Raw genomic sequence first — 21,474 nt, forward strand, 5'->3', positions numbered from 1 at the left:
CAGAGGGAGGAGGCCTTGATCAGAGAGGCGGGAATGCTATGCTAATCAACCCGAAATCCTTACTCATCAATTTCCTAAGATACGAAAACTCATCTCACTTGATCACAACGACAGAAAAAACTGCAGGTGAGCCCCAAAGCACACATACTGCAGTAGTAAAGAGCCAACTAAGCTGAATAATGAAGCAACACACAAGAGAAGCACATTCAACAACATGGTAAGATAAAATAAAATTTACAATGAAACCAGATTAAAATAATTACCTGGTATTATAAAAGGAGCTAAAAAAATAGGAATACGTAAAAAACAAAAAATAGGGGCGCCTGGGTGGCTCAGTCGTTAAGCGTCTGCCTTCGGCTCAGGGAGTGATCCCGGCGTTATGGGATCGAGCCCCATATCGGGCTCCTCCGCTGGGAGCCTGCTTCTTCCTCTCCCACTCCCCCTGCTTGTGTTTCCTCTCTCGCTGGCTGTCTCTCTCTCTGTCAAATAAATAAATAAAATCTTTAAAAAATATATTACTATGCATCCAGGACAAAGGTAAAGAAGATGGAATATCTCTGCCAGTGTCAACAGAACATGGAGAAAACCGAAATAATGGCATTAACAACAACAACAACAACAACAACAAGACAAAAACCCAAAACTGTCAGAAAAGTAAAGGTGACTTTATTTCTTAGGGAGAGGGGAATTGAACCCAGTTACTCAATGGGAACTTTGTTTCACTGAAATATTTCACCAGAAGAGTCAACATTCAACACATTTTAATAAAAACACTTAAAGTAAGAAAATACCACTTTGGACATGTAGGCAAAAAATACAAGCCACTAATGAGGGAAATAAATAAGATTGATATCTTACTTATCAAACTAACACTTCATATCCATAAAATGTTAAGCATCATGTTTAAGATATTTTAAAAAATAAAAAAGTCAAATGTTTTAGCCGTAATCAAATTATTATTCAAAGGATAGGTTTCAGGGGTGCCTGGGTGGCTGGGTTGGTTGAGTGTCTGCCTTCGGCTCAGGTCACAATTGTAGGGACCTGGGATTGAGCCCCACTTTGGGCTCTCTGCTCGGCGAGGAGCCTGCTTCTCCCTCTCCTGTTCCCTTTGTGCTCTCCTTCTCTCTCAAATTAATTAATAAATTCTTAAACAAAAAAAGCAAAGAATAGTTTATAGAAATAGTGAAAATTTGTGCAAGAGCTCGAAGTATTTTTCCCACAGTTTCTTCCTGAGAAAAGAAGAAATGTCGGACAACCACATATTAGCGAAAAGCAGAAATATGTTTAACTGCAAAACTAAGACTAGCAGGTGAGACTACCTTGACAGAATAGACTTGCCATTTGTGACAACACGGACGGATCTAGATGCTGTTATGCTGAGTGAAGTAAGTCAGACAGAGACAGACAATTACCGTGTGATCTCACTTATATGTGGAATCCCCAAAAAACTAAACAAAGGAACAAACAAAACAAAACAGAAAGAGATTCATAAATACAGGGAACAAACTGGTGGTTGTTGAGGGGAGAGGGGTGGGAGGATGGGCAAATAGGTGAAGGGGATTAAGAAGCACAAACTTCCAGTTATAAAATAAATAAGTCACAGATATGGAAAGTACAACACAGGGACCGTAGCCAATAATATTGTAATAACATTGTATGGTGACAGATGGTGACAACACTTATCGTGGCGAGTGCTGAGTAATGTATAGAATTATTGAATCACTATGTTGTACATCTGAAACTAATATAAATATTGTATGTCAACTGTACTTCAATTAAAAAATAGAACTAAAAATACAAAATAAATAAAACCAAAATCAACAGTTGCAAATTTTGAAGGAAGGAAGGAAGGAAGGAAGGAAGGAAGGAAGGAAGGAAGGAAGGAAGGAAGGAGAAAGAAAGAAAGAAAGAAAGAAAGAAAGAAAGAAAGAAAGAAAGAAAAGAAGGAAGGAAGGAAGGAAGGAAGGAAGGAAGGAAGGAAGGAAGGAAGAAAGGAAAGAAGGAAGGAAGGAATAAAGAAAGAAAGAAAGAAAGAAAGAAAGAAAGAAAGAAAGAAAGAAAGGGCAGCATGTAAATGCTATATTTTCTGACAATATAGATACAGTAATAGTGAAACTAACGAAGTAGAAAAAAATGAAGAAACTAAATGAGAAGTAGAATAAGCTTATTGATAACATCTTATGTATTAAGCAAATCACCTTTAATTAGATGCTGGTGAACAAAGAGGAGGAGTAAGAACAGGTTTCAGGGCACCAAAAGTATCTAAAGAAAAAAAAAAAGAGAGAAACAAATGTCTTTTTATAAACTCATAGTAAACATAATCACTAGGACAATAAGTCCTAACTTTATAAATGCCATGAGATCCACCCAATAAAGAGTCAGAATGAAAGATAGTATATAAGAAAAGGAACCACAAGTAAAATAGTACAGCATATCAATGAGGGCAATTAGCTTACTTCAACTACAATCAAAACGCATCCCTAGCCAGTCTCTTGCTGTTGGAAGAAAGAATGTTTGAAAGAACACTGTGGTATAGGATTTGAGTCAGAGATATCAGTGTCAACCCGCATTTCTTTTAATAGACATAGAGATACAGATATAACATACATACATGGGGACACATTGCATATATACATATGTATATTTCCTATCTGTGTTTGCTGAGAGTGCCTGGAAACAGTGATATTCCAGTAGTCAAAAGAATATCTAGTGCTGAGATCTTGGCTTTTTATTCTTCTTCTTCTTCTTTTTTTTTTTTTTTAAGATTTTATTTATTTATTTGAGACAGAGAGAGAGAGGGAGGGTGAGAGAGAGCAGGAGAGGGGAGAGGGTCAGAGGGAGAAGCAGACTCCCCTCTGAGCAGGGATCCTGATATGAGACTCGATCCCAGGATTCCAGGATCGTGACCTGGGCCCAAGGCAGATGCCTAACCAACTGAGCCACCCAGGTACCCCAGATCTTTGCTTCTTAATGCTGTTCTACATACAATTGGAGGAACCAGGGATTCTGGGAGCTGGGATCAAGAAAATACAAGATGAGCCTGGAGCATCTTACAGTGTCCAAAAGTACAGATGTATATATATATATATATATATATATTTATGCAGACATGTCAAAAGGACACAGAACCCAAAATGAAAGAACTACCAATGTCTAATACTAGACTAATCTGAGCAACAAAATGAATAATGCCAGTATTGGATTGTAGGCCAAAGAATAAAGTAAATATCAACGAGTCCATCATAATATAAACAAACAACTATCCCACAGTTTGTTTCTCGTAGTCCATAGTCTCTCATGCTTCATTCCCCCTTCTGATTACCCCCCCTTTCTTTATCCCTTTCTTCCCCTACCGATCTTCCTAGTTCTCATGTTCCATAGATGAGAGAAATCATATGAGAATTGTCTTTCTCTGCTTGACTTATTTCACTTAGCATTATCTCCTCCAGTGCCATCCATGTTGCAGCAAATGTTGAGAAATCGTTCTTTCTGATAGCTGAGTAATATTCCATTGGATGTATGGATGGGTAGTAAGGAGGGCACGTATTGCATGGTGCACTGGGTGTTATACGCAACTAATGAATCATCGAACTTTACATCATAAACCAGGGATGTATTGTATGGTGACTAACATAATATAATAAAAAAACATTAATATATATATATATATATACACACACACACAACTAATAAATAAATGAGGATAATAGGCAAAATTTCTTTACAGAATACAAGTAATAAATGAAGACATACCCTCCCAAGGACAGAGCTTGATTTCTCTCCCCCTAAGTGTGAAACTGACTAAGGATTCACTTCTGAAGAACACAGAAAGGGAAAAGTAGTCACTTTCGAGTCCAGAAACCTGGGGAGAGGTAACGCATCCTTAATCCAACCACTTTTTGCCGCCTTCACCTGCTCGTCCTCACCTCTCTAAAATGTAATTGGTGGAAAAACACAATGTATGAGTATGCAGAGCAAAGCAGCCCACGTTCTCATCCTGGACTCTGACGTGAGAGAAAGAGGATTTCTTTGTTCTTTAAACCACTGGTTTATAGGATCTCTTGCTTGTGGCACCTTAGCTTTCTAACCTTACCCATGAAGTCTAATTAGTGATCCACTTGTCCTTCTTACACCCTTTCACTTTGAGTTCCTTAAATTCCTTCTGCCCAGTCTGAAACCACGTGGTTTGCTCCTATCAGACAATTAAGAGACTTGATAACCCCTTACAAGATTATGTTTCTTTGCCCAGGGATAACTGCATTTTAAAAGAAGAGCAAATGAAGCAGACATTCTCGGATGAATTAATCTCTCTTGATGGTATATATAAAAAAAAATCATTATTGGAAGATGGGGGAGAGAACCGGAGGTCGTTAAACAAATGTATTTGTTGAGAATGCGCATGAACAAATGAAACCGGGTGACGATTCTATGCGATGTCATCACTACAGCACTCACACATCTACCTTCATAGGGTAAATGGCATGAGAAAGGGTATTCAATGTAGTGAAGAGCAGGGAAATTAATTCTTTCCAAGATTTTTTTTTTACTTGAAACTATCGAATATTTAAACATAAGAGCATATATGAATCAACCATGCATGTATTCCCCCGTTTGAAAACAACCGGGTGATTTCTGCTCATCTGTATACAAAAACATTCCATGGATATTATTAGACAAACAAGTGCATTAAGAACCGCAGGCCATCAACGACCCATGATTTATCACCTGTACAGAGAAACCTGGCCACGATAGTCTTCGGAATTTCTAAAATTTCTTGTAATTGAAACATTTACAATCGTGAGACCTGGCATTCTTATTTGAAACCTCAGCAATTTCTTTTTGGACAGGTAGATGGAATCATAGAATTACAGGACTTCGAATTGGAGAGGCAGAGCAGGGGTTAGGGAGCATCTCGTTGACCACCTCATGGTGTCTAGAGTCGAATGCCAAGATCCCAATCCTCCTCATTTTGCCGGCCGGGCTCTACCGGCTCCACAGCTAGAAGGTGTTTCCAATTCCCATACTCTCCTTGCAAAACAACAGACACAACTGGATTTCAGCATGAGCTGCTTTCCTCCGTCTATATCAACTGATGTCTTCTTGACTTTTGAGTCTTATATGCTTTCTCTAACCATGCAAAGCAAATACTCTGCCTTCTTTCGATTATTTTTATTAATTTAGTCCTGATAAATTTTTGTTTAATTGGCCACATCCTAAGAGAGTTGGTATGTGGGCTCTCTTGTTTTTCTACTCCCAGGACTCTGCAATAATTTGATGGAATGACTGTTGGAAGATCTGCTTTAAAGATCTTTAGTAACTTGAGTAACTTTATCCCTCCCTTGAATTTCTGCGTGTCGTCTAACATGGAAGACCAGGGCTTGGCAAACTCTTTCTCTTAAGAAGCAGATCCTTTAGCCTCTGTGGCAATTGCTCAGCTCTGCAGTTTTAGCACAGAGGCGGACATAGAAAATTTGTAAAGGAATGTATATTGCTATGTTGTAATAAAACTTTATTTGCAAAAACAGTGGGTGGGCCAGCCTTGGCTCGAGGGCTGGAGTTTGCCAACCCCTGTGATGGATGGTTAGATGTGAGGCTGCTTTGTTAATATATATAAAATTTGAATTAATCACTCTCTAAATATTTGGCAAGTATTCAGTATGGGGCCTGCTTTCAAAACTAGATAATAGCACTCATTGTGCATGAAGTAGATCCTAAATGAATAACGTTGTATATCTGTGTAGTTTGTGTTATTTACATATCACCTCATTTGGTGACATAGGTGGACGGGTTGAGGTTGCTAAAAGTAGTCTGACACTGGGAGCTCTAGCTTTTATTAGCCAGATCATTTTCTACTTACTATATCATCTCGGGCAAATGGCAGAATATTTCTGCACTAGTCTTTGAAAGTGAATGCGTCACTGTCCCCAGTGTCCCCGATCGCACGTTGGGATGCTGGATGTCTCTGCTTTGCCTGTGACTTCCACACCAATCTTGAGGACGGAGAAAACATCCAAAACAACGTTACAGCTTCAAAATTACCCTAAATAGGAAGTGTGGCAAGTGCTAGAACAGAAGGGACCTTGGTCAATATGTGGTTGGGTCAGTCTCGATAGATAGAGTGTGTGGGTAAAATATAAATTTCAGTGTCCGCCGACATCTGACAGGCAAGACAAAAGTAGCAGAGGAAAATTTAAGAGGGAAAAAGGAAACTATACATTGGAAATGTGATACAATCAGCTTAGCTATCCCAGAAAACAGTGGTGAATTTTCTGGGAGACTTTCAGTGAAACTGGCCAAAAGTTTCAGATAATTAGCAAAGATAAGAATCTGGATCCAACAGAGAGACAGCCCCTGATCTCTGAGATAGAAAGGCAAGATGTGATTCTCTGTGCTTCTCCCATGAACGCACACTCCCCTGACTGCTGCATTTCATTGGACCTCCAGAGCTATCCTTGACCCATTGTATCTTCACTTTCTACTTGCCCTTCATAGAAATTACTAATTTGCAGCCTTCGGTCAAAAAATTGTACTGGCGTTTTCCTTGTGGCTTTTAATTCTCCTATCGTAAAGCCTGCGGACACCGTGGACTACTGTTTATTTTGTATCCTTACCCGTAACATCTTGGCTCCAAATTTAGGTCCCTAAGCTATCTAAATTGTTCTGCTAACCAAATTAAATCCCAGAGCTTACAGCAGCCACAGAAAAGGTTTCCTCCATCTCATCCTGGTGCTTTAATTGAAATGAAAGTAAATTATTCACACAGTGCACATTAATGTTGGCACTGCTCCTTCTGCCTTCTTCCCAAATGACATTATGAGTTATGCCAAACTAAACTCATTTCCATTTTTGATATGGTTAACGAGTGGTAGATGAGGGGAATGCCATTGACAGAGTATAACTTGATTTCAGTCAGGCATTTAGGAAAAACAATGACTCTCTGACTTTCCTTTTGGACATGACTAATAAATGTTAATTGCATGATACAAGGATATTTAGATAAAAATTGCCAAGACTTGATTAATTGATTGATAAGAATCAGAAAGAAAAATTCCACTTCTAGTTGTTTTCTTCAACATTTCCTCTTTGACCAAGCTTTGTGGATCAACTGCTATGTCACCATTCAAAGCATGTTTTCGAAGATTAATGCCATAAAATATTTCTAAGGTGATGAAACTGCGTATAGGCATTGCGTGTGCATGTATCTCTATCTATCGTCTATCTATCTATCTATCTATCTATCTATCTATCTACCATCTATCTATCTATCATCTATCATCTATCTAGTTTAGGGGAAAAAGACTAGTTGGAAACATGCTATTATTTCAAATCCTGTCTCTGAATGATGGGATTCAGGTTAATTTTTCCCCTTTTATTTTCCAATATTTTCTAACCTTTAGGTGGCAAATACTATTATCTTTTCAATAATAAAATAAAATTATATGAGTTATGGATAGATTAAAACTGTGGTCAAAGCCATCTAGTAAAACTGAGTAAAGCTGAATGCAAAGTCCTGCATTTCCTTGCCAAAATCAATATAGTGTGTGTGAGGGGGGGGATAGAAGAGACACCAGCTGTTTACTCAAAAAAATCTGTCAGGCAATTGCACTACTGTTTACCCAAAGAATATAAAAATACTAATTCAAAGGGATACGTGCACCCCAGTGTTTATAGCAGCATTATCTACAATAGCCAAATTATGGAAGCACCCCAAATGTCCATCAACTGATGAATGGATAAAGATGTGATATATACAATGGAATATTACTCAGCCGTAAAAAGAATGAAATCTTGCCATTTGCAATGACATGGATGGAGCTAGAGAGTATTATGCTAAGAGAAATAAATCAGTCAGAGAAAGACAAATACCATATGATTTCACTCATGAGGAATTTAAGAAACAAAACAAATGAACATAGGGGAAAAAAGAGGGGGGGGACAAGAAGCCAACTCTTAACTACAGAGAACACACTGATGGTTACCAGAGGGGGTTGGGTGGAGGGCATGGGTGAAATAGGTGATGGGGATTAAGGAGTGCAGCTGTCGTGATGAGCATTGGGTGATGTATAGAAGTGTTGAATGACTATATTGTACACCTGAAACTAGTATTACACTGCATGTTAACTAACTGGAATTTAAATAAAAACTTAAAAAAAAAATCTGGTGCCTTAGCTAAGCTTAGGCACAAAGGGAACCTGCATAGGGTTACGACTCCTAAGACAACTAGGAAATATTAGGTCCTGCAGTCAAAGGTATTTTAAAGAATTCCAGTCACTATTTCTCTCAGGGAATAACAATTCAATAGCTCATCACAGAACCTTTGCGTCCCTTCATCATTGCATCCAGAATTCTCTCCTCTTCAGCTGCTCCAGAGTTCCTCCCTGGCTGAAACCACCATACTGCCCCCCACCCCCACCCCGGACCTGATTTCCCACAGCTCAACAATAACTCTGCCTCAGTGTCCTCTTTCCAGTTCCAATCCAATCAGAATCTGAATAGTGATTGGTGCAGCTCCGCAAACAACTGGCCCCAGGTGTGTTCACGAACGCACGTCACATTTCATTTTCCCAAGTTCACCAAATGGGAGTGAGTGTTTCAATACTTAGGTCGTCATGAAATCAGAAGTGATGCCCCGTATCTGAGATGTTCCCCGTGACTTTATTAAAGTACCCAATCTCCCATTTGGTGTGAAGGTTAGTAAGTCTTGGGGCGCCTGGGTGACTCAGTCCACTAAGCATCTGACTCTTGATTTTGGCTCAGGTCATGATCTCAGGGTTGTGAGACTGAGCCTACGTGGGGGGGGGGGGTCTGTGCTCAGCAGGGAGTCTGCTGGAGATTCCCTTTCTCTCTCTCTCCCTCTGCCTCTCCCCCCACTCTCACCTTCTCTCTCTCTCTCTCTCTAAAATAAATAAATAAGTCTTTTTGAAAAAGATTAGTAATTCCTTTTAAAGCTCAGCCTTTTAGTACTGACTGTAGGATTTTTGTCATGTATACCATGTATTTCTTTATGTCATTATTCATTGGTAAAACCTCATTGTTTTTCCCCTAAACAAGGAGAATCAGTGAAGGTATGGAAGCATGCTAAGAATAACATATAAGTGAGCAACTAAAGGGAAAAAAAAGTATCTTTTTTATACAAAGATAATAGTCATAATATTAAATTTCTACTGTTCAATGAGATGTTTAGATTATATAGAATCAAGAGGAAACCCAGTATTTTATATGACTTAAAGGCTCCAATATGACAAGTGAAATGCAGAATTCTCAGAAGAAATTCCTAGAGTCTGCTCACCCTCCCAACTTCATCTCTTCATTTCAACATGCTTTTCTTTCTGTTAACTAACAGAGAATCAGGACAAGTCAGACAAAAGTAGAGGTGACTTCTCTCTGTCCCTTGTAGGGTCACATGGGTATGGTTCATTGAAGTTCCTCTCTAAATGGGATTTTGTATTTTACTTAAGGTACCTCGTTTAAAATTCTCTGTTGCTGGGGGTGCCTGAGTGGCTCAGTCGTTAAGCGTCTGCCTTTGGCTCAGGGCGTGATCCCGGTGTTCTGGGATCGAGCCCCCCATCAGGATCCTCTGTTGGGAGCCTGCTTCTTCCTCTCCCACTCCCCCTGCTTGTGTTCCCTCTCTCGCTGGCTGTCTCTCTCTCTGTCAAATAAATAAATAAAATCTTTAAAAAAAAATTCTCTGTTGCTGGACTCGAGAGCCAGGATATCTCGTGACTTTCAGGGTCAGTAGTAGATCTTTGATTCTGGTAAAAACAGATGACAAGATTATTTTGAAAAGCCAGTTTTAGTTTTCTTCTATATCCAAAGCTCCCTGAAGAAATCATATACTGGATAGTATGATAACAAAGAACAGAATGCCTAAGACGGAGAACCTCCATCATTTAGTAACACTGAATGAGCCATCAATTGGATTCTCTTTCTAACTCAACTGATTTTTTTTTTTTTTTTGAAGTGACTATGGTACAGTAAAGAGAAGAGGGCATCTTTCCATCTGGAAAGAATAATTTTTTCCCATCGAGGTATGAAATTTGAGATTTGTCTTGCCAGTCTTCAGTATCATTGAGAAGTAGTCAGTTTAGCCAACAGTCTGCTTTGTCTGTATATGTATGTACGTCATAAATGGTGAGGCTCACAGGCTAAACGGTGCTCTCACTCTGGACTAAACATGGGGCACCAAGCCAGCACACTGACTGGGTGTTGGCCTAGGAAATCTCACACTACAAACATGAGAGACGAAGGACTGACTCTGGGACATCTCACTAATGAGAAAATCACCAAAAACAAAAACCCCACAAATTATTGCCTGGAATCATTATGCTTAAATCATCTCAGAGAGTTAGAGTTCATTCCCATAATGCCAGGGAAGGTTCATATTTTTTCATGTGACTGATACTTTTAACAACACTGACCATTTTTCTCTTCTCTTCCTGAAATTCTAACCCAACCAACCTGATGGTCCTGGGGACAAAAAGGCAAAAAAAAAAAAAAAAAATCATGATCTAGTAAATTATTTGTACTTGTTTGAGAGGCTGTCTTCATCTGAGGTACCCTGTATTATTTATCACTGTGTATAAATATTTATTAAGTGTGCAGCATATCTTTTCTCCAAAAAGGAAGAACATCAACAACAAACAAACAAAACTCTAAACTCTTTTGAACACTACCAAACTAAATATTCCAGTCAGATTACAGCTTTCTGCAGCAGGCCACTGATTTAAATATTGCGTGCTGCAGACAAGCTGCCCTCTGGTTCTACTCATGTGATCACATGACTCTCGTTCTTATTTCTGGCCCCATGTGTATTCAGCACCACAGGTCCCCAGAAACCCCAAGGGAAACTTTGAGAGAGCCCTGGGTGAGGAGATATTTCAGTTTTGTGCTTAAAAAAAATCCACAGGCTTTTTAGAATCTCATCTCTTTATATCCTCTGTCTTAAAAAGAGAAATGTCAGGTAATTATTGAAGTTAAATCATTTCGAGGAAAAAAATAAAACAAAACAATCTTCCTTACTTATTAACATTTATGACATGATGCACTTTTTTTATGTAGTCAACCTTAAGAACCCTAGTTCATGAGAGTCCAGAAGCATTCTCACGCTTTTCCACAAAACCTTGGTGAAGATATTCTAGTATCTTTTGTTGGCAAAAAAATAAAATGAATAAATGATTACAAAATATACAAATAATGTTTCTATCTTGTCAAGTCATTTTTATGTCATTTCTCATGATTGTATCTTTCTCTTTGTGGGTTCTGGGATAATATCTGAACATCAGGTCAAGTTAATTTTTTTTGTTATATCTCTGTATCTGTGCACTCTTTGTATGAAGCTGTTCGTTACAGCTCTAATATTCTCTTTTTAGGATGCATCGAATAAACACACACACTCGTATATACACTCAGACACACACATGTGCACACTCATACATACTCACATGCACTTATACGCACTCACACTCAAACTCGTACATACAAACACACATACACACATACATATATACTCACACACTCATACACACACACTTACACACACTCGAACATACATTCATACACACATACTGTTCCCTTACTACAGTTTGGGTCTCAGAAACACTATACACTACCCTGAAAAGTTGTTTCTCCTATTATGCTAGTTACACATTCAAGAGTGGAAACTACAAAATTAAATACAAGGTAGTGTCTACAGAATGAAACTAGACAATTACATCGTCACCAGAGCTACACTCGAAGGTCCACAAGAGCAGGGCCAACGCCTACCTGCTTCAACGCTCTGCCCCTGCAGGCAGGGACGGTAGCTGGCACGGGCACTGCAGGACCAATGAATCCTGATTGATTCACAAATGAATACATCAAAAGTTGCTTTTAATTTTTACTTTTAATTTTTAAAACTGAAGACTAAACAAGTTCATTAAAATTGCTTTCAGTAAATGATTACTTCGCTGTTAAATATTGGTAATTTGGCAAATCCGATACTAAGCTGTGAAGAAAAGATTCTGAAATTAACATGTGCTTCGAAATTTCAAAATCACTTATGAGTTTTTACTATGGAAGCAATCCCACTCTGGTTGTTATAGAACAGCAAGAACATAGAGCACGCAAGACGTAACGGGAATGTAAATCTGAGAAATAAATAACGTTAAAATCTTTGTGTATCTCCTTCCAGATTTACTTCTGCAAGTCTGCGAGATTTTAGAAAAGTTACATTATAATGTATATACTGGTTTGATAACTTGCTTTGTCTAGGTATTAATATACTGTGGGCACCTTCCCGTGATCATAAATTTATCATCTACATCATCCGTAATGGAAGCGTATCATTGAATTTATGCTAACATCTTTATTTTTAAATTAGCTTTAAGTTAGTCTGGTTTATTATTATTATTATTATTATTATTATTATTACTTCCGACCATTTTTCATCCTCTGCAAAACATTCTACTTTGGAGAATCATCCTGTTCCACATGTAATCAATATTTAGGGCTGATGAGCAAAAGTGAGTTCTAGACCCTTTTCGCAAAACGCCTTGCCTGGTGTAGCATGCTCGGCTCGCATCTGTTGCTCTGCATCGAAAGTCTAATGTAATGCCTTGAGCATGAAAAGAGCTATAGAGGAGGCTGTGATCTTCATTTTTCCTAAAATCCCCCTTAAAGAAAAAAATGTAATTTGTCTTAGTTTATTAAGATGTAAAAGGGCTATAAAATGTAATGTATAAATATACATCACTGACTAGTGTTTTAATTGTCTTCCCTTAAAACATTTACTCGGTGGTTCCACATGAAAATATATTCTTCAGTAATAGTCAGTCTCCTTGGGAATACATGAAACAGCATATTATAAAAGAAGACACATTTTATATGTGCATAACTATCTTTGTGAAGAAAATCCTCCTTGTAAGTTGTGATATCATTAGCTGCAATAATTATAACAAAAATAACAGTACGGATATGTTATGTTTTGTGTAAAAGCTGTAATTCTAACCAAAGGGAGAGAAATCTTTACATTAAGTTAAAACTCAGTAAACCAATTTGATTTTGCCTGGATTCATTCTCTTGCTCTTTTCTCGGTCACTTTTTTTTTTCTTTTCACAATAGAAAGTATGATTTTAATCATAACAGCTATCCTGCAAATAAATATTTTGCAATAAATAAATAAATAAAGTGAAATTCCCCACTCTACTTGATTACAAAGCTTATTTAACTCAAAATAGTATTGCAAATAGTCACTCACCCTTTGGTCCTGGAAAAAGTAATGATTTATGCCAGGCACAAGGCAGAAAATATACTTAATTTATTCATTGCACAACCTATACACCACCTCAGGGTGGGGTGGGGGGAAGGCTGGAAAAACATTGCGAGCTAATAAATTATTTCTCCTTGTTTGGAAGCCTGTCACTATGGTATACTGTTAGTAAAGCTTATAAATGATTCTTATTCTGGAGATGTTGATAAAAAAGGGAAAATTGGGTTGTATGATTAAGCTCTGCTTATTTTTCTTTATAAAATTTTGATAGGAAAATGGGTCATTAATTAGGCTTTCATCGGAAAATTTCGGACAGGGAATGACCATGAAAAAAATAATCTAAAATGTCCATGATTTTTTTTTTCTCACATGTGAAAATACGTTTTTCTGATTTTTGTACTCTCTTCATATTATTCCCTGTAAATGTCAGCATTTGAATAAACTTCCCAGATCCGACTCCCAGACAGACGTCTACACAGTTGACATAATCCAGATAATTCATGCAAAAATACGCAAATAAAAAACCCTTCTTATTGCATTTGTAACACCCTTATTTCTTTTTTCTTGACCTGAATTACCCCCATATTAACTCTCTGTAGAGCACCAATTCAAAAATAAATATTGACCCAACACTTTATTTTGTGTTGTGTAGACTTGGCAATGTACAGCCAATAAAAGCTACATTACAGCGTCTGAACACTCAATTTAACCCTGAAAATTTGCATTTATAATTGATGGTTATGTTTAGCTGATTAACAGTATAGAGAAACACTCTGAAGATTACCAGTGAATTCCACTTATTTTGTAAAATAAAACCTAAGTAAGACACTGGTTGAATTTCAATCTACCCCTCGATGAGCTGGATTAGAAGTAATGCCATGTGAAGGCTCCTAAATTCATTTTTCTAAAATCAGATAAAGCAAAGAGATGAAAAATTACATAAATAAACACACAGCAAACACAGTGAAATAGTGAAACGATTATTTAGTATTTTTAAATAGTTTGAGTGCTGTTGCTAAATATCTCGAAGCTATTATCAAAGGCAAGTAATTTAACATATCGTATGTCTAAGTTAAAGAAAAATAAAATGGACTCAAGGATGTTGACAATGCTGAATAGATCTCAACATATTAAAATTCAAGTATTTTAGCATTAAGTAATTTAAGATGAAGAAAAATAAAAGGGCCCTCTGGAGAAATATTTTCCTTCAATTTTGTGTCACCTTATAATTTCCTTTGGAAAACCTGCCCTATAAAAGACCACGTGAAATAAGATTTAGTAGAGGTAGCAACCAATAATTTAAGTTATTGATTGGATTTTATTTTAATTTTAGACAGAACATTTTTTTTACGGCAGTCTCTTCACCATTACCAAAGTTTCCAATTTTACCGTTGACAGAGAATGAAAACAAACAAAAAACTCCACTCTGAGTATTTTCTTTAATTGAAAAAAGAGGTTATTTGATCAAAATTGATGAGTGGAACTTATGTCGTTTTTGATAATTTTGTGAACGATCTTAAATTTGGGAGGAAGAAATAAGAAGAGGAAATCTATCACCTAAAAAAAAGGGACCAGCCTGGGAAAGGACGGTCAATCACAATTGCATCATGGAGGGTTTATCTAAATTAACACAAGCCACACCTGGGTTTTCTTTTATTCACTGTGCAGGTGTGGCGCTCGGAGTAAGTCCTAACCCTGTGCCGGATGCCGTGGGTCATTCAAAGATGACCGCTAATTTTCTTTACTTCCATACAGCACTCCTTTCTTTCAGAAAGAAGTTTCGATGGCACAAAGACGTCTAGCATAGAGTTTAATGTTGCTTAAAATAGATTTTTTTTCCACATCTTTTTCTCAACCTTATTCACATAGGATTTCGACTCTTTTTAAAACAGGAGGGTCAGTATTTGGGGCCTCAAGAGAACAGGCAAATGAGTGCCTTGGGGTTTGGCCAGTGGACTGCGTGTTCTCAAAGCAGGTGCAGCCACCGCTGGGTCGGGCTGGGCGGAAGTTGTAACAGCCCGGATGGGCCAGTTGTCCGCCAGGCCAAGGCCTCACAGACGGGCTCTGAGCCACAGTGACCCCGCCAGATCCCACACCCCAAAGGACTTCTAGTCACTGACGGAATGCTTGACTAGTATGAGCCTGACCAAGGTCAACCACGTTACATCCCAGATGGTTAGATTTTCACAGAATCAGCTTCCTTTTTTAAAAAATTTATTTTATTTTTTTAGATTTTATTGAAATTCAAGTTAGTTAACATACAGTGAATTATTAGTTTCAGGGGTAGAATTTAGTGATTCTTCGTTGCATATCACACCCAGTGCTCATTACATCTAGTGCGTCCTTAATGCCCGTCACCCAGTGACCCCATCGCCCCACCCACCTCCCCTCCAGCAACCCTCTGTTTGTTTCCTATAGTTAAGAGACTCTTATGGCTTGCTTCCCTTTTTTTTTCTTGTCTGATCTTCTTAATTCTCCCCATATTGCCTACAACAGTCCCCCCAAAAAACTTATTGACTCAAAATGGCTTGATTTATATTAAATAATGACAGAGGCGATTGCATGCTAATGGCTAGCAAAAAAGACGTAGATTATAAATAACAAAAAACAAATTTGGTACTTGTGTTTCTTTCTTCTTTGAAGAAAAGACGGAAGTGCTGAGAGAGAGAGAGAGAGAGAAAGTGAGGGGGAGAAATTAAATATTTGTGCATCCATTTTATAACCTGTCTTTTTAAAATTGTAAATTTTTTTCCAACATAGAGCATGTCTATGACTCATGAAAAAAAAACATTTATTTTTTTTACTTTAATATAGTTGAACATCAGGGAAGTGGAGAAAGAACATAACACACGTAATGATGAAATAAAATTTCACAATTCATAAAATGGTGTGGGGACTAGGTAAAATGGCCTCAGGATATCTTGAATACATTTACTTAGTTAACAGTCAGAGGTAAGGAAAACAAAGGTATTTCTCCATGTTGAACTTGACTGACCTTTTGGTGAGGTCATAAGACTTCAGGGACATTCTGAAAGGGTCTCTAGATATATACACAAGCATATATGTATAGGAACCACTTTCGAAAATGATTCTCTCTGACTCTCCGAAGAAAATAAATGTACATTTCCTAGCCACATATACACAGGACTTCCCTGCTTGTATTCGTCCCATTCTAACTTTGCTCTGGTGCATTTTCAATGCAGGGTGTCACCTTCATTTGTTTATCTCCCTCCTATATTCATGTTGTTTCATACCTATGTCTTATTGTGAAGAACATTCCAGCTAATTGCGCAGTGAGGCATTTCCTCTCTCTTGTATTTTTGTTTTGTTTCCCAATGTCCACTCATGATACATTTCTTTTATTAATGCTAAATTCAAATAAAGGACTAAAGATGATTGAAAGGAATCTTGTGATAGAAAACGTTCCTAGTCTCTGCCCTATGCTGGTGCCCATCTCTCTCCCCCTTTCCCCAAGCTTAGCATATTTGTCAGTTTCTTGACTTGAGATTGTGTGCCTACAGGGCAGATGTGATGTACTGCTCCATCATTCTGCATGGCTCAGAGCGAGATGTTGGTGCTTACAGAAATGCTAAACATAATACAATAATAATTGTATGTAGTGCATTCAGGATACGTTCATTAAATAACAGTTATGCAGTAGCACGCTTTGCGGCTTCCCAAGAATATAGATGAGTGTGCCTGTGTGTGTGCATGTGTGTGTGTGTGTGTGTGTGTATGCATGTAAGCATGTACCCAAATACACCATGACACACAAAACTGGTTCAGGGCAAACCCCTTTCCTCCTTTATTTCCATGTGCCTTTTTACTGTCGTACCGAACATAAAATCTCTAATTATTCCTTATATAGTATCAACATGTCGTAGGTTTCAGTAATGTGTGTAGCTCGGTACAGACACTATAGGAAAATGGTTTGGGGGATCAGTTCTGCATAGAGCTGGCCTCATCAACATTTGTAAAAGTAATTTGGCCTTGATTTTCTTTTTTCAGTTAACCAGATTTAAGTGAAGTAAAAGTAAGCATGTCCTCACACGAATCACTTACAAATTAGTGAATAATAGTGAACATAGAATGTTTCGTGACATTTAATTTTTTATTTTTCTTATTAATACCTAATGTGTACCATGTGAAGCAGAAACACAGGTCTTCACATGGCTCTTTAAAGCTATCTTATGGGTAGCAAAAGCAAAATCGGAATCCACTCGTTATATGCTGGGTGATTGATTTGATGGAGTCGAATAAAGTTAGTTCGCAAAATCTGGAATCCATGAATTAGAACTGTGTATGATTTTAGAGGGGAAGATATGAAAGGGGCGTTGCCTATCTTCTTTATGGAATTGGGATTTTTAAAATGATCTGAAATAAATATTTTTGAGGCTTCATCCTGCCTCTATAACTATGGGTCGAAAATTGGGGCTTGTAAGATTATGGTTTGCTATTTTTTGTATCCCTAGGAGGCAGCCCTGCCCTACTCCCACCTAGACATAACTCTTCCCATTTTATTTTCACCACCAGAACAAAAGCTGCTGCACGTTAAGTTTCAGTTGCTCCAAAGAAAACCCATCTGATGCTGTATGGTTCAGACCATAATTTGGTCTGAAAAGAAAATTAACTCCATGCAAGAATACAGAAACAAAAATAAAGAAACTATGCTTTTCTCTGCAGTCCTCAAGTGAAAGAATGTAGACTAGCAGAATATTGTGAAGTTTTAAGATGCAAGATTTGGTTATTTTTTTTAAATATCTAATGAGGTCTTACTATGTAGAAAATGTGCTAAGCATCCCACATAATGTATTCCATTTAATTTGTACAACAATCCCACAACGTAGGTGTTAATTGTCCTAATGTTACAAAGATGGAAGTTTTAAAGCTCAGAGAGGGTACCCAACTTTCCCGAAACCACATGACAGCTGTTGCAGGACAAGCATTCTGACCTAGGCAAGCAGGATCTCTTCTGCATTTAATCACTTCTGTGGCTAATATTTATTGATCAATTTAGCCAATAAAAACAATTTGACATTCATGAAAGCTGTAGACAAATGAAAATTTCAAAATCCTAAATGAATATTGGCTATTTGAGATGTATGACTTCTCTCTTTTTCGCAGTGAAATGCGGATGAGTAATCTGCAACAGGGGAAGCTAGAAATTTCGAATTCCTCCCTTTAGGTTTTTAATCGCCTTGATAGAATAAAATTTGCAATGCTAAGTGAAATATTTATGAAGAGTAGTGGATTGATTAACAGATCCGCTTTTCATTAATATACGTATTTTAAAACTCCAGCAAAAAAAAGAGATAAACTTATAAAACTATGTTTCAGTTTCTCTTATACTAACCACCACTTTATTTTTCTTGTTTCTTTTGTTTAGTTTATAGCTAATGGCCAGGAAGCATTCTGAGTGGCTTTGCTGGATGATTACAGCAATTACAATGAAAAGTGCAATATGAGTACAACTCTCAGGCCTTAACATCCAAGACAAAATCTAGCTGGACTGCAGATGGTAACTCCTCTTCAGAAAGGCATTCTTCCTTTTCCCACTGCAGGAATGAAAGAAACTGAATTATAGCAATGAATCTAGTTTCATTCTTGTTTGAGTACATACAATAAGGGAAAAATTGTGAAATACATTTTTAAATAGTTCACAAAACAATGAGCTCTGCCAAAATATGGCTTGCTTCTCAGAATTTAAAAGAGCTCCATCCCCATTTACCATTCAATGCAATCCTTAGACTTTGTCGATATCTTTTTTTGGTTCTGTGTATTATAAGCCTAAGTGACTATCCCAGAATGCATGAAATTCACACCAGGAATATGTTCGAAGGCACAAAATGAGCAAAAAATATATAACCATACAAAACACAGAATAAGCCAGTCACATGAGTGAGAAGACCCCAATCCAGGTGCCGTATCTGCTCTGACATTCAATGAGCCAGTGCTTGTTAGTGAGGGTGTATTTTCACTTTCTGGCTTCAGTCTCAGAATTACAAAAAATTCATGCCCCACACATTAGTTTGGAAATTGAAGTCCATTTTCATTCCAGGGAAATCAATATAAGGAAGGGCAGTTGAGTTCTACAGGTAGAGCGTAAGTCTTTATATGACAGATGATTATGATTAATGACCACCATTTGTGTCTTAGGATCTTGCACCAGCGGTCAAACGGAGCGAGAGAGAATTGAAGACTTTCCTTCTGAAGAGGCAAGCCTGGGTTAACTTTTGCAATGTTTGGTTAGTCTTGGGCACTCTTGCACACTTATCCTGTGCTTCAGGGACTCGTTGTATTTATATTTCTGCAACTGTACTTTCTAGGGTAACTACTATATATGTCAAACCCTAAGCTTAATAAATAACAATTTGTAATCCTAGCAATAACAGTAAGAAATAGTGAATAAGCAGTTTCTATCCGTCACTTTTCTAAAAGCTTCATAGCTATTTGTCCTTTTATTTTATACTGTGGTACTATGGGCCAAGTAGCTTTATTGTACCATTTTGTGGATGAAAGAACTAAAACCTTCTTAGAAAATGGCATACGAAAAGGAAGATAATCAATTCACATAAAATTGCAAATGGCTGAAAACTATCAGCAATGTCGGCAATGAAAATATACTTGCTACTTTGGAAAACCCCCTAATTGAAAGATTTTGAATCAATAAAATAAATAAATTAGAGAAAGTTTTTCAGTGCTCAGAGAAAAGACATTTGAAGAGGTCAATATCCATCAATGATTAAAAAAAAATCAAAGCAACAAAGAATAGAAGGGAACCTCCTTAATGTGATAAAGAACATTGACCCAAAACCTGCGGCTGGGGTGAACAGTGACATATCATATTAGACAGGGTTCTCCAGAGAAACAGAACCAATAGCATAAACAGGTAGGTAGGTGACAGACAGACAGATGGATAGATGGATTGATAGATGATAGATTTCAACTAAAAGGAATTGACTCACTCTCCTATGGAGGCAGGCAAGTCCCAAGATCAGCAGGGTGAACTGGCAATCTGGAGATCCAGGATTGCCAATGCTTTAGTTCCAGTCCAAATCCTAAAGTCTAAAAACCAGGAGAGCCAAAGATGTGGTTCATGTCCAATGACCAACAGAAATGAGATCCAGGAAATTCCGATGTTTTAGTTCAAGTACCAAGGCAGTGGACAGCCTATATTTCAGTTTTAAAGCCATCTTTAAAGCCATTCTCTCTTACTTGGAGAAGGGTGGGGATTTTTGTTCTTTTCAGGTCTTCAACTATTTGGGGAGGATAATCTGCTTTACTCAGTCTACCTACTAAAATGTTAATCTCATTCAAAGACACCCTTATAGAAACACCTATAATGTTTGACCAAATATCTGTGCACCTTGTGGCCCACTTAAATGGACACACAAAAATTAATCACTACAGTGAAGAACTGGATACTTTCTCCCAAAGATCAGGACGAAGGCAACGATGTCCTTTCTCACCACTTTCATTCAACAACATAGCAGAAGTCCTAGAGAATTTAATAAGACTGGAAAAGAAAGTAAAAACACATAGCATAGATTGGAAAGGAAGAAATGATGTTGTCTGTATTCACAGATGCCATTATTAGCTATGTAGAAAATCCCAAAGAATTGACAAAGAAAGAAAAAACAACCCTCTGAGATTTAATCAGAAAGTATAGCAAGGTTGCAGAATACAAGGTTAATATACACAGGTCAAATATTTTCTTATGTGCTCGCAATGAAGGGTTGGAATTTGAAATTGATACAAATACCTTCCATGGTAGCACACACACACAAAAAAGAACTAAAGAAAAAATAAGTAAATAGGTATAAATTTAACACCATATAGATAACAGCTATAGGCAAAAAAACTACCAAACTCTGATGGAGGAAATCACTGAAGATCTAAATAAATGGTGAGAGAGTACATGTTCACAAAATAAAAGTCAATATTGTTAAAATACCAGTTCTTTCCAAATCGATCGATAGATTCAGCAATGTCTCAATTAAAATCCTGGCAAGCTATTTTGGTTTATATAAGAAGGCCAAAGCTTAGAACAGCTAAAATAATACTGAAAAAGAACAAAATTAAGTGATTCACGCTACCCAATTTCAAAACTTACTAAAAGGCTACAGTAATGAAGACTCCACGGTATTTGCCAAAGAAGATATTTGGATTCATGTAAAAAAGTAGGGAGCCCAGAAATCACCCCCACAAATATAATCGATCTTTGGCAA

This window comes from Ursus arctos, unplaced genomic scaffold (assembly GCF_023065955.2).
Source record: "Ursus arctos isolate Adak ecotype North America unplaced genomic scaffold, UrsArc2.0 scaffold_8, whole genome shotgun sequence".
In the NCBI taxonomy this organism is placed as follows: domain Eukaryota; kingdom Metazoa; phylum Chordata; class Mammalia; order Carnivora; family Ursidae; genus Ursus; species Ursus arctos.